Raw genomic sequence first — 10,413 nt, forward strand, 5'->3', positions numbered from 1 at the left:
TCTCCCTCGTTAGCCTAGTCTTCAGTCAAAAGTTGTTCAGAATAGTTTGCATCCATGAAAACAACTACATTAGATTCATGTAAAAGAATTAAGGACTAGTAAATAGAATATTGTCTCAGCATAACCTTGTATGGATTGGCTCCATGTATGAACTGGATGAATTATTAATGCTTGAAGTAGACCAAGTGAAGTCATCCAGGGATGTATAGTCATTACTAGGTTGTTTCATTGATGTAAATGGATCTATAACTTTATAGGGCTCAAAAACCTGGGGCCTATTCACACTAAGGAGTTTATCAGACAAAGGAAATTGGAAGTATAATCCAATGGCAATCCGAACACAATCATGGGGTTTCACGTTATTGCATGAGAGGTGATCACACGCAATTTCGGGCAATGGCAAGCTATTTTCGGGCAATGGGAAATCAGTTCGATCACAATTCGAATTCACGTAAATTCACTGAATTAGCGAATTCACATGAATGCGTTCTGGCCCCACTTTCCTTTCATTCAAAATTAAGAGAAATTCCTCCCGTGTGATAAACTCCTATGAATTATAGCACTATGAGTCCAATTTAACTGTCATGGTTCAGACATATGGTATCTTGGACTTGAAATTTAGGGAGAGATATTGAGAATTCTCAATCAGAGAGCTCCAATGGTTCACCAAAATACAAGCCCCAGGATTCCACAGGATATTGCCATGACCATTAAGTGGAATATAGCAGTGTAATTGTGTAGCATGAATGGGTCCATGTACAAATAAAACAATCTTTGCTGGCACCATAAAGATATAAGGCTTTGTGCCTTATTAGACTTGTGAATAACATTAGAACAGATAAGATGTACTGTCAGTCCTAAATCCAGTGGTGTAGGTAAGATCAGACTTTAAAATGGTGATCCTTCATGTATATCATGTACATGGCCACAATTTGTGGCTTTTCTTGAATCTTCAAAGTTTCAAACACATCTGTGTTCTAGTAGCCGACATGTTTCTTTTTGTTTTACATCTTTCTTGTTGGTTCTGTAGTTCCAACAAAGGTAGGTATTAACAGCTGACACTTCTCTGTTTACAAGTGAAGAAGGCTCACTGGGATAAAGTATTCAAAGATATAGTTGTGTTAGTCTGTAGAATCAGTACGTAGAGAGATTTTGGAGCACCTTTGAGACTAACCAAAAGAAAGAAGTTGGCAGTATGAGCTTTCCTAGATTTAAGTGTGCAAATGCATCTGAGGAAATAAACTTAAGTCTACAAAAGCTCATGCTGCCAACTTCTTTCATTTGGTTAGTCTCAAAGGTGCTACAAGATCATGCTACATACTGGGATAAAGTATGTAAGCTTTTGTCTCCTACCTGCACTAGACCTCTGGGGTTGAAAGTTCCTCTGTTATGCCATTATAAGTCCACTTTAACAGGACCTGATATCAAAGCCATATTTTTGGAGCCTGTAGACATTGTCAGTGTCATGCCATTATACTTCCATCAAGTAAAACAACTTTTATTGGCTATAATAGTGGAAGTTTTCTCAAACACAATGTTTGAGTTACCCTACAAGTCACTTAATATTGAATAATAAAATCCAGTTCAGGACACACAGATTCATTTATGTAACTTTACTCTTATGCATAGTTCCACTGAGGTCTAACACTCACAATCCAAGCTGTGCATACCACTTAACTGTCCAAAAGACCAAGATGAAAACAGACCAGTAACATTATAGGCTCTCTACAAAACATTTCTTATAACGATTTATATTAACATTTTTATGTATTCCCAATATGAAGGGGAGGGAATTTAATATAATAATCATTTGCCATATGAGTTGACAGTAATTTGGTTATTAGTTTTAATAAAGCACTCAGCACAGACAATAACTTTGCTTTCTAGCTAGATCATAATTATTATGGGTGTACATTTAATTGTCCAAAAAACAAGAGATTGAATTATAATTGCTCAAATAATCAGATCTTGTCTTATGTTTTATTGCTTCATTGGACCCCACAAAAACAATAAAAGAGGATTTGTATGCATGTGATTATGAAATATTGGCTATCCTTTTAAAATACTTTGAAATGAAAAATAAAAACAGGCTTCATTTTTATTTGTTAGAAAGAATAAAAAAGAACTTGCAAAGGGTGTAGCCCAGCCAAAGCCAAGTACTTCTAAGATCGAAGTACTTTTAAGATCAATTGATCTCAGCTCTTGATTTAAGTGAAAAAAAGGGAGAAGCAGATGCTAAACTGCAATTAAAAGCCTAAAGGCTTTTTAACGTGCTTAACTTTAGTTGGATTGCTTTTAGTATCCTCATATATTTGTTCACAAAGAAAAATGCCTGACAGTCTCCCACACGTTGCACCAACAGTTAAAGATTATATTTTCTCTATTTATATATCTGTAATTTGTCATGAAATGATAAATGATGCACATGTTCCTTTAATACATTCAGATACTCCCCCTTTTTCCATTTTCCAAAGGGCATTTATCCACACAAATGGATAACAATTCTCTTTATCTTTGAGAATTTTACTTTATTAATATTTCCTGGCAGTGCTGCTGGATTGTCACTTGGGTCCAAAACACCCTGCAGAAATAATCCAGTTTGAAACTGTTTTAACTGCCCTGGCTCAGTGCTAGTGAATCCTGGGTATTGTCATTTATTGTGGCACCAGAGCTCTCTGACAGAGAAAGCTAAATGTCTCATGAAAGTAAAGCTCCCAGAATTCCCTAGCACTGAGCCAGTCTCAAACTATTATTTCTGCAATGTGTTATTATTTCTGCAGACTTAGTTATATTTAGTGTAGACCCATTGAAATCAGGGGAACTTAAAATTAATCACTATTAGCTCAAGTTCCATTTATTTAAAGGGGTTTAACTCTACCCAAGAAGTTATGCATCAAATTTTATAGAGACTATCCCTATCCACCCATCCTGAATGCCATTTCCCCCACTGTCATCTGTATAATTTATGAATAAGCAATTCCATAAAGCACAGCACTCATTGTGAATGTTGCTACTGATTATTTTTTCTTCCAGAGTATGGATTGCACCTACTCTTTAGGACTTCAATGTCCAATTAATTCTAAGGGAAAAATTAATTGCACAGTTATTGCAGTCAATACATAAAATTTTGAATACCTCATGCCTGTGAGTGTCTGAAATGAAGCAACTGAAGAAGCTAATCTTGTAAAAGTGTATCTTAATAATGGCCTTCAGTTTATAAATCCCAGCCAAGAATGTCTGAGTTGAAATTATCATTAGATGGCTCACTAGCATTACATCTCCATCTACCTTTTCTTATTTAATTTCAAATTAACCATAGTGACTTGCTTTGATTCTTAATAATATATTTTTATTTACTAATAATGCATTATTTTGAATGCATTGCTAAAATTCCAGACATTATCAAGAGCACCAAGATATCAGTCAAAGTAGTAATGATATACACCAACCTTCCACTGTCTCTTTTTTTCAACATTCATAAAATGTAAGCATTTATAATTGCAAAGCAATGGTGGGGAGTGGGGAGGGAGCCGAGGACTTCAAAGTTTCTCCCCTCCCCCTTCCTTCCAGCAGCATTAGCTCCATTTCTGCAGTCTCACAAATCGGAAAAAGAGTAACCTCTAAAGCTGTTTTAGACTGAAGGTCAGAATTCAAAGGACTGGTAACTTAATCCACAGAACACTACAATCACATTGCTATTGGAAACACACCGAGGAGCACTAGTATTCTCGATGTTTTTATTAAGCTATGCCAATAAGTATACAATCTGGAGGGTGTCCGCCTCCTGCTCCCCAGTAAAGTTTACGTAGACTCATGGTTGCAGGAGATCAAGTTGTCTTGTGCACTGAATATTACTTTAGTGCTCTGTGAGGTGAGGAAACTACACTCCATGTTACGTGCTAATGAAAACAAGAGCATTGGCTTGTTTATCTAATACTTAAAAGAGGCACCCCTTCCAACCTAGAAGTAAATAAAGGCTAAAGGTTTAGTGATCCTTAGACACTTTCATGGTGCTAATAATTAAACAAAATAATAATTAAGTCTGTTGCGTGCTATTTTCTTCCGGAGTATATTTCTATAGATTTATCCTTAGCCTGTTAATTCCAAGCAGTTCATTTTTATACAGTTAGGTAAAATGTCGGCCCTTTTATGAGAACCTGCATTGTCCTTTTGTCTCCAGTCAGGATGAATAGAACCAAAACTAGGATATAATGAACATTCAGGTAGAAATTTATTATGTGTAGACTTTTCAGCGGGTGAGCTAAAGATATAGTTGTAATATCTCAGAAAGTCCATTCCATTAATTTTCCAAGCCCAGTATCTTTATAGAGATTGAAAGTTAAGAAAACATATATGTATTTTTATTGTATATGTTTTGATGTACCACCCTTTGGTGGAAAGGGTGTTATAAACCATCATCATCATCATCATCATCATCATCATCATCATCATCTTAACTGAGAAATGGTAGGAAGACAATTGTGGTACCAGTATCTTGTCAACCCCTGCTGGCTGGTCTATAGGGTACCAATAAAACTAAAGTCTAATCAGAGACTTGTTGACTTTTCATTTCTGTCTCAGACAGTCAGAAATGAATTAGTTCCTGAATAGAGACTGCAAGAGAATGCAAGCTGGGATTTAAATACATCTGATGGAATTGAAACAGAAATTAAATTTGCAGTGTCTGGGATAATTTTGTTTTTCATCTGACAAAATTAAGTAGGAAAATAGACCATGTATCTGTATATACGCTTTCAAGTTACCTGTCAGCTTCTAGTAACCCCATGAATTTCACAGAATTTTTCCTAAGCAAAGATATACAGAGATGGTTTTGCCAGTTTTTTCCCTTTTGAATACAGCATAAAGCACCTGGTCTTGAATATAGCATAAGTACTTGGTCTCTCATCCATTTACTAACCAGAGCTGATACTACTTTGATTTCAAGATCAGAAGGGATCTTATGTCTTTAGGCTATTTAAGCTTGAAATTAGACTAGTCTGTAATTAATATTATGTAATTATTTTATTTAAAAAATACTGTTCTAGTTTACAGCAGGGAGGGGGTATAATGACAACACACATGGCCCATGCTTTTGAAAATACATAAACACCCCAGTAGCTGGATCAGAAAAACATGCATTCAAACAGGGACATTGTGGTCCAGACCCCCCCCCTTCCATTAGAAAAATGAATGGTGTGTGCTGCTGTGCTGCCGCGCCCAAGCCCCATTATAATGGTGGCACTTAGTCTGGACCCCCCCTTCCTAAAAATCCTGGCTACGTCCCTGATTCAAATGTCTGTTTCATCATGAAACACACTCTGCTGCCACTTTACCTAATACTTTTATAATAGGCATAATTTGGCTAAAATTGGGAGAGTTGAAAAACTGCACTTGTAGGTTTCATTAAGGGCACCCCTTCATACCCTACAATATTTCTAGCCCTCTAACCCATTTTAATTCCTTCAAAATGTATGTACTGTAGCAATGTAACAGAATGCTTAATGCCATATGGTTCAGTATGAAAGATGGAGAAGGCTCCCACCGTTTTAATCATTGTGCTGAAGAAGGAATTTTAGGAGTTCTTGTTTCCTGTAAAAGCAGGTAACAAGCTACACCTGCTGAAATTCCCTCTTCTACACAACTATTACAGTTATGGCAATATTTTCTAGTTTTTACTTTGGCAATTTTATAATCCTGTGATGTAATATTATGTCTCATCATAAGGCTTTGAGATATGCCAGGGTGCTTTGGAGGCCTCTCATTCATTGGATTGGCTTAAATCAACATTCCCTTGATAGCAATTAATAACAAAAATTAGGTCTAAATATAAAACAGACACAACAGGAATATTTGTTAATCTATTTAATGTCTAAAACATTACTCCTAGAATTGCTCAAACATGTACCAAAAGGGCACCCTATTTTGGAATAGTTATGCACACCTAACCACCCATTCCACAAGTAGAATTTCAGCAAGAGTGAGCAGGATTTTGACAAAACCATCAGTTCTAGCAACTGGACAGTGCTGCTCAAAGTGATGATACATGGGCCAGTGACAGTTCATGAGCCATCACCTGCTGGTCCCTGGAGTGATTCCAGGAAAGAAAGAAAAAATTGTAGCCACTGGGCACAAATATGGTACCAATCTCTGGCAGACTGGAAGAAAAAAAGTTTGCCAATCCCCTGTAGCAGATAGTTTAAGGAGCACTGTGCTAGAGCATTAAAGAGCTGTCTCGGACAATGGGGCATTTTAATAAGTCACAACAAGACTAAGCTCCATCAGGTACTGATAGGATCACAGGGTTCCTTCAGACTTTCCTGCTTGCAGACCAGTTTCATTCTGTAGCAAACCCAGGTCTAGAATGTGCCCTGTTCCACATGTGTTTTTGTTAACTGTTCTCAAGTCAACTTTAACTTACGGTGATCCTATGAATAAGAGACCTCCAAGTCACTCTATTACCAAACATCTCTGCTCACATCTTGCAAACTCAGGGTCATGGTTTCCTGGATTGGGTCTATCTACTTGTAATGTGGTTTTCCTCTTTTCCTACTGTCTTCTATCTTGACAAGCATAACTGTCTTTTTTAATGTGTCATATCTTCTCATGATCATTTCTAACTGCAACTTCCTTTTTCACCATGACACTACCTTTCCATGATGGTGGGACTGCATGTTGCTGAGAGAAAAGGAGTTATGCTGATGGTAACTGCTGTGAATGTGGGGTCTCCCACATTAGACAGGCTTTTGCTGAGGAGGCAAATTAAATGTGAAGAACAGCTACTGGGCAGCAGCACTAATGAAAAGTGAGACTGACAGAGGATCTCTTGGAGACAATGGCTGTGGTTAAAACTGGTTAGTATTGTACAGGAGAAGACACCAGTAAACTATGTTTAAATGTCTTTTCTCATGAAAATGAGACTATTCCAAGTACAAGGTTACATATTAAGCAAGTTTGCAGTTGTCATGGAAACCCATTAAATCCTGAGTTGATGGAAGTCATTAAATCCAATACATTCATTTCCATATTGAAAGTGATATTGTTATTTTACCAGCTAATTTGACTTCTATAATCTCAGATAGGAAGATGACTGGATAATATGGTGTTCGGTAAACAAAGTAGTTTCATTTTTGTTTCAGCGACCATCATGATGTGCACATGTACAGTTCTTAGAGATAGCATAGTGTGGACTACAATAGATCACAGTACTTCCAGTCATTGGATACTGCAGCTAAAAAAACTGGTGGGCATGGCTCCTCACTCACCCAAGACTGTATCTACAGTACACAATTATGCACAGTTATAGTAATTTGATAACATTTTAACTGTCATAGTATCATCATCATGACACTGATGAGGTTTTCAGCTGTACTTCAATGAAGTGTGGAAGAATCATCTCCAGCAGAGAATTCAAAGTGCCATACCAAACTAAAATCCCATGATTCTGTAGGATGAAATCACAATAAATAAAATGATCTAAAAATGCTATAGCTATGTGGCGTATACATACACTTGTTTCAGTGAGACCACTGGTTCAGATCAGTTTGCTCATCAAGGATTAAATCCTGGATTTCAAAAGTCTTACTATTTACTAATTTTGGCATTTAGCAAGAGTATTTTTAGACCTGCTACCTTACCATCACAGCTGCTAGGAAGCTAGTGGTTCCCATGATGACAGGTAAACAGGTGAGCAGACGACAGAAGCTCACTTGGTTTCTTTTCATTCCCACTGTTGCTGCTGAAGTTTCAAATCTGAATCCCTAATCCAGAAACTGTGAACCCAAATCAAACTCTTGGCACTTCTGCATGGAAGTGGATTTCTGTCTAGATCTAGTCTTTCTGAGTTTCAGTACAGCCTTTAGAAAAAGCACTGAGACTCCGACACAGAAGTTTGATCTAAATGTAGAGACAAAGACTGTGAAACGTCTCGTTCCTCTTGTACTCAGAGGAATGCTCTGGTCCTCAGAGGTGATATTTACAGGTTCTGCCCTTTCTCTTGGAAGGCCCAGAAGCATGCTCACTTTATAGTTTTTGGCATCAAATGAACATTTTTATTCCACCAGCCTTTTAAATATTTTGATTGTGACAGGTATGGGTTTACTGGTTTAAGAGTTTGGGCCATTTTATATTGATGTTTTTATACTGTGGTTACATGCTTCATTTTTTATTGTTATTGATTTCTTATTGTTGTAAGATGTACTGCATAACTTTCTTCCAAATGGTGATGAAGACAGCTTCAAAATAAAGAATTACAGGTTTCAATACTGTAGCTATGTATCTGAAACCAGAAGGGCTCAATTGAACTTACCTCCAAATATAAATGCAATGCTTGGTCTTCTGTACACTTACCTGGTATTAAGTCACTGAGTTTCAGTATGTATGCATAGGATTTCATTGGATGTAAGTAATTTAACATTTGGGATTATTACAACATTTTCTACCTGCTTCTGTTTCCCGGCATTAAAATGTACATTATAAATAAAACACCTCTCCTGAACCAATTCAGGATCTGAGTAAGGCAAATGAACACAGGTGCTACATCAGCAAAATGGATGAACTATTTGATTTCTGGGTATTCAATTTAATCATATTATAAACAACAAAAACAAGTTGTTCTGATCTTAGCATTTTGTTATAATAAAGTGTCTGTCAGCAAAATTTGCAATTACCATATATACTCGAATATAAGTCAACCTCATGTACAAGTTGAGGGCACGTTTTGGGGCCAAAATTATGGATTTTGCTATGAGCTGTGGATAAGTCAAGGGTAAAATTTAAGGGCATATATCAAAGGATCTAAAGGATGAAGCAAGGCAAAACAATGTCAATGAACTTATAAAATTCCAGCAGCCATAACTCTTTGTGCTTACTCTTTAGACTGGATGGATAAGAGAGTAGAAGGGGGTCAGTGCTTCATGTATAATACTCTTGCTTTTTGATGGTTCCTTCTTTTAAATACGAGTTAAAATACAGTACTTACATTTACCCATGGATAAGTCGAGTAGGGTTTTTTTGGGGTCAATTTTTTTTTACCTAAATTTCTAGACTTATGCATGAGCATATACAGTAGTTTAATGATTTTTTTAAAAAAAATCTAAAGTACTGAAGAAATATTTTACTAATTGATTATTCATCCAGCAAAGTCTTCTTTTGAATTAATTCTTAAATAATATTTTTATTTTTATTTTTTTTAAAAAAAGAAGATGCCTTTTAAAGTAGCCTGTACTCTAAACTGAGAGAGTATTCAAAGGAGTATGCCATATACTTGCATTTTGGGACAATTTTAACTGTATGCTGATAGTAAAAAGCACTAACCTGTTCAAACGTTAGCATCTGATAAAAGATCTAAGTCAGGGTGATTTAAGCTTCAGATTATATTGAATTACATCTTCAAACTATAAAACAATCAAAATAAAAATTATATTTTCTTTCTGATCAGAGCAAAAGCTAAACTACTAAGATTACTTGTTTAGCTGTTCTTGAATGTTTGTTTCCAGAACCAACCAAGCCTAAGCTACAGATCAAAAGATAAAAGGATTCATAATTGCAGGCAATAAAAAAGTGCTTATGTGATTGTAACTAATGAGCTATTATTATAAAGCCTCCAGCATCTTACCACCTTTTGCATAAATAATGGAAAGAGTATACATACCAACTGTTAACATGTTTCTGATAATCTGTTCAAAACAGGGAGAAAGGGTGGGTGTTAAAATAGACACATCATATAAAAATGCTGCGGCAAATGGCTTCATCCTCACCACCGCCACCCCCCATAGACTACCATTCCCCATGTTTATTGGCAAATAGATCTACTAGTAAACTAGTTATTTTGTTGACATTAAACAAATGAAATTTGTAAATGACTACTATATGAATGCCTCCAGGAATCCGTATCTCAAGAAAGTGCTCATATGTAGTTGTTTTCCATATGGTTTGGTTATTAACATGCATTTTGGGACAAGCCAGCAAGCCAATCAGTGTGAGTTGCTCTTCCAGAAATGGAAGGCCTTGCTTCATTTAATAGTTCCTTTAGTCCTAGGGTGTGACATTGGGGGCAGATGTCCAGGCTTCTACTCTACAAATGCAGAAGAATCAGCTCACCATTAACACGCTTTTTCAGTGGACAAAGTTTGGAGCTTTGTCTCTAGAAGAACTTTAGAAGAACTTCAGGGTGTGCTTCACAAGGGTGCCCAGTCCATGCAGACTAATCAGTTATCTTATTTACAGGTGGTCAGTAATTAATATGGATAGTGGAGTGTGTGTGTGTGTGTGTGTGTGTGTGTGTGTGTGTGTGTACTAGATAAAATGCTATTCTGTTAATAGCTGTGATCACAAGAACGCTCATAAAAAGAAAAGGAAATGATATGGGCTCATAACTAGTTTCTTAGAAGCATGATTGCAAACTCTACCCAAAGG

This window comes from Sceloporus undulatus, chromosome 4 (genome assembly GCF_019175285.1).
Source record: "Sceloporus undulatus isolate JIND9_A2432 ecotype Alabama chromosome 4, SceUnd_v1.1, whole genome shotgun sequence".
In the NCBI taxonomy this organism is placed as follows: domain Eukaryota; kingdom Metazoa; phylum Chordata; class Lepidosauria; order Squamata; family Phrynosomatidae; genus Sceloporus; species Sceloporus undulatus.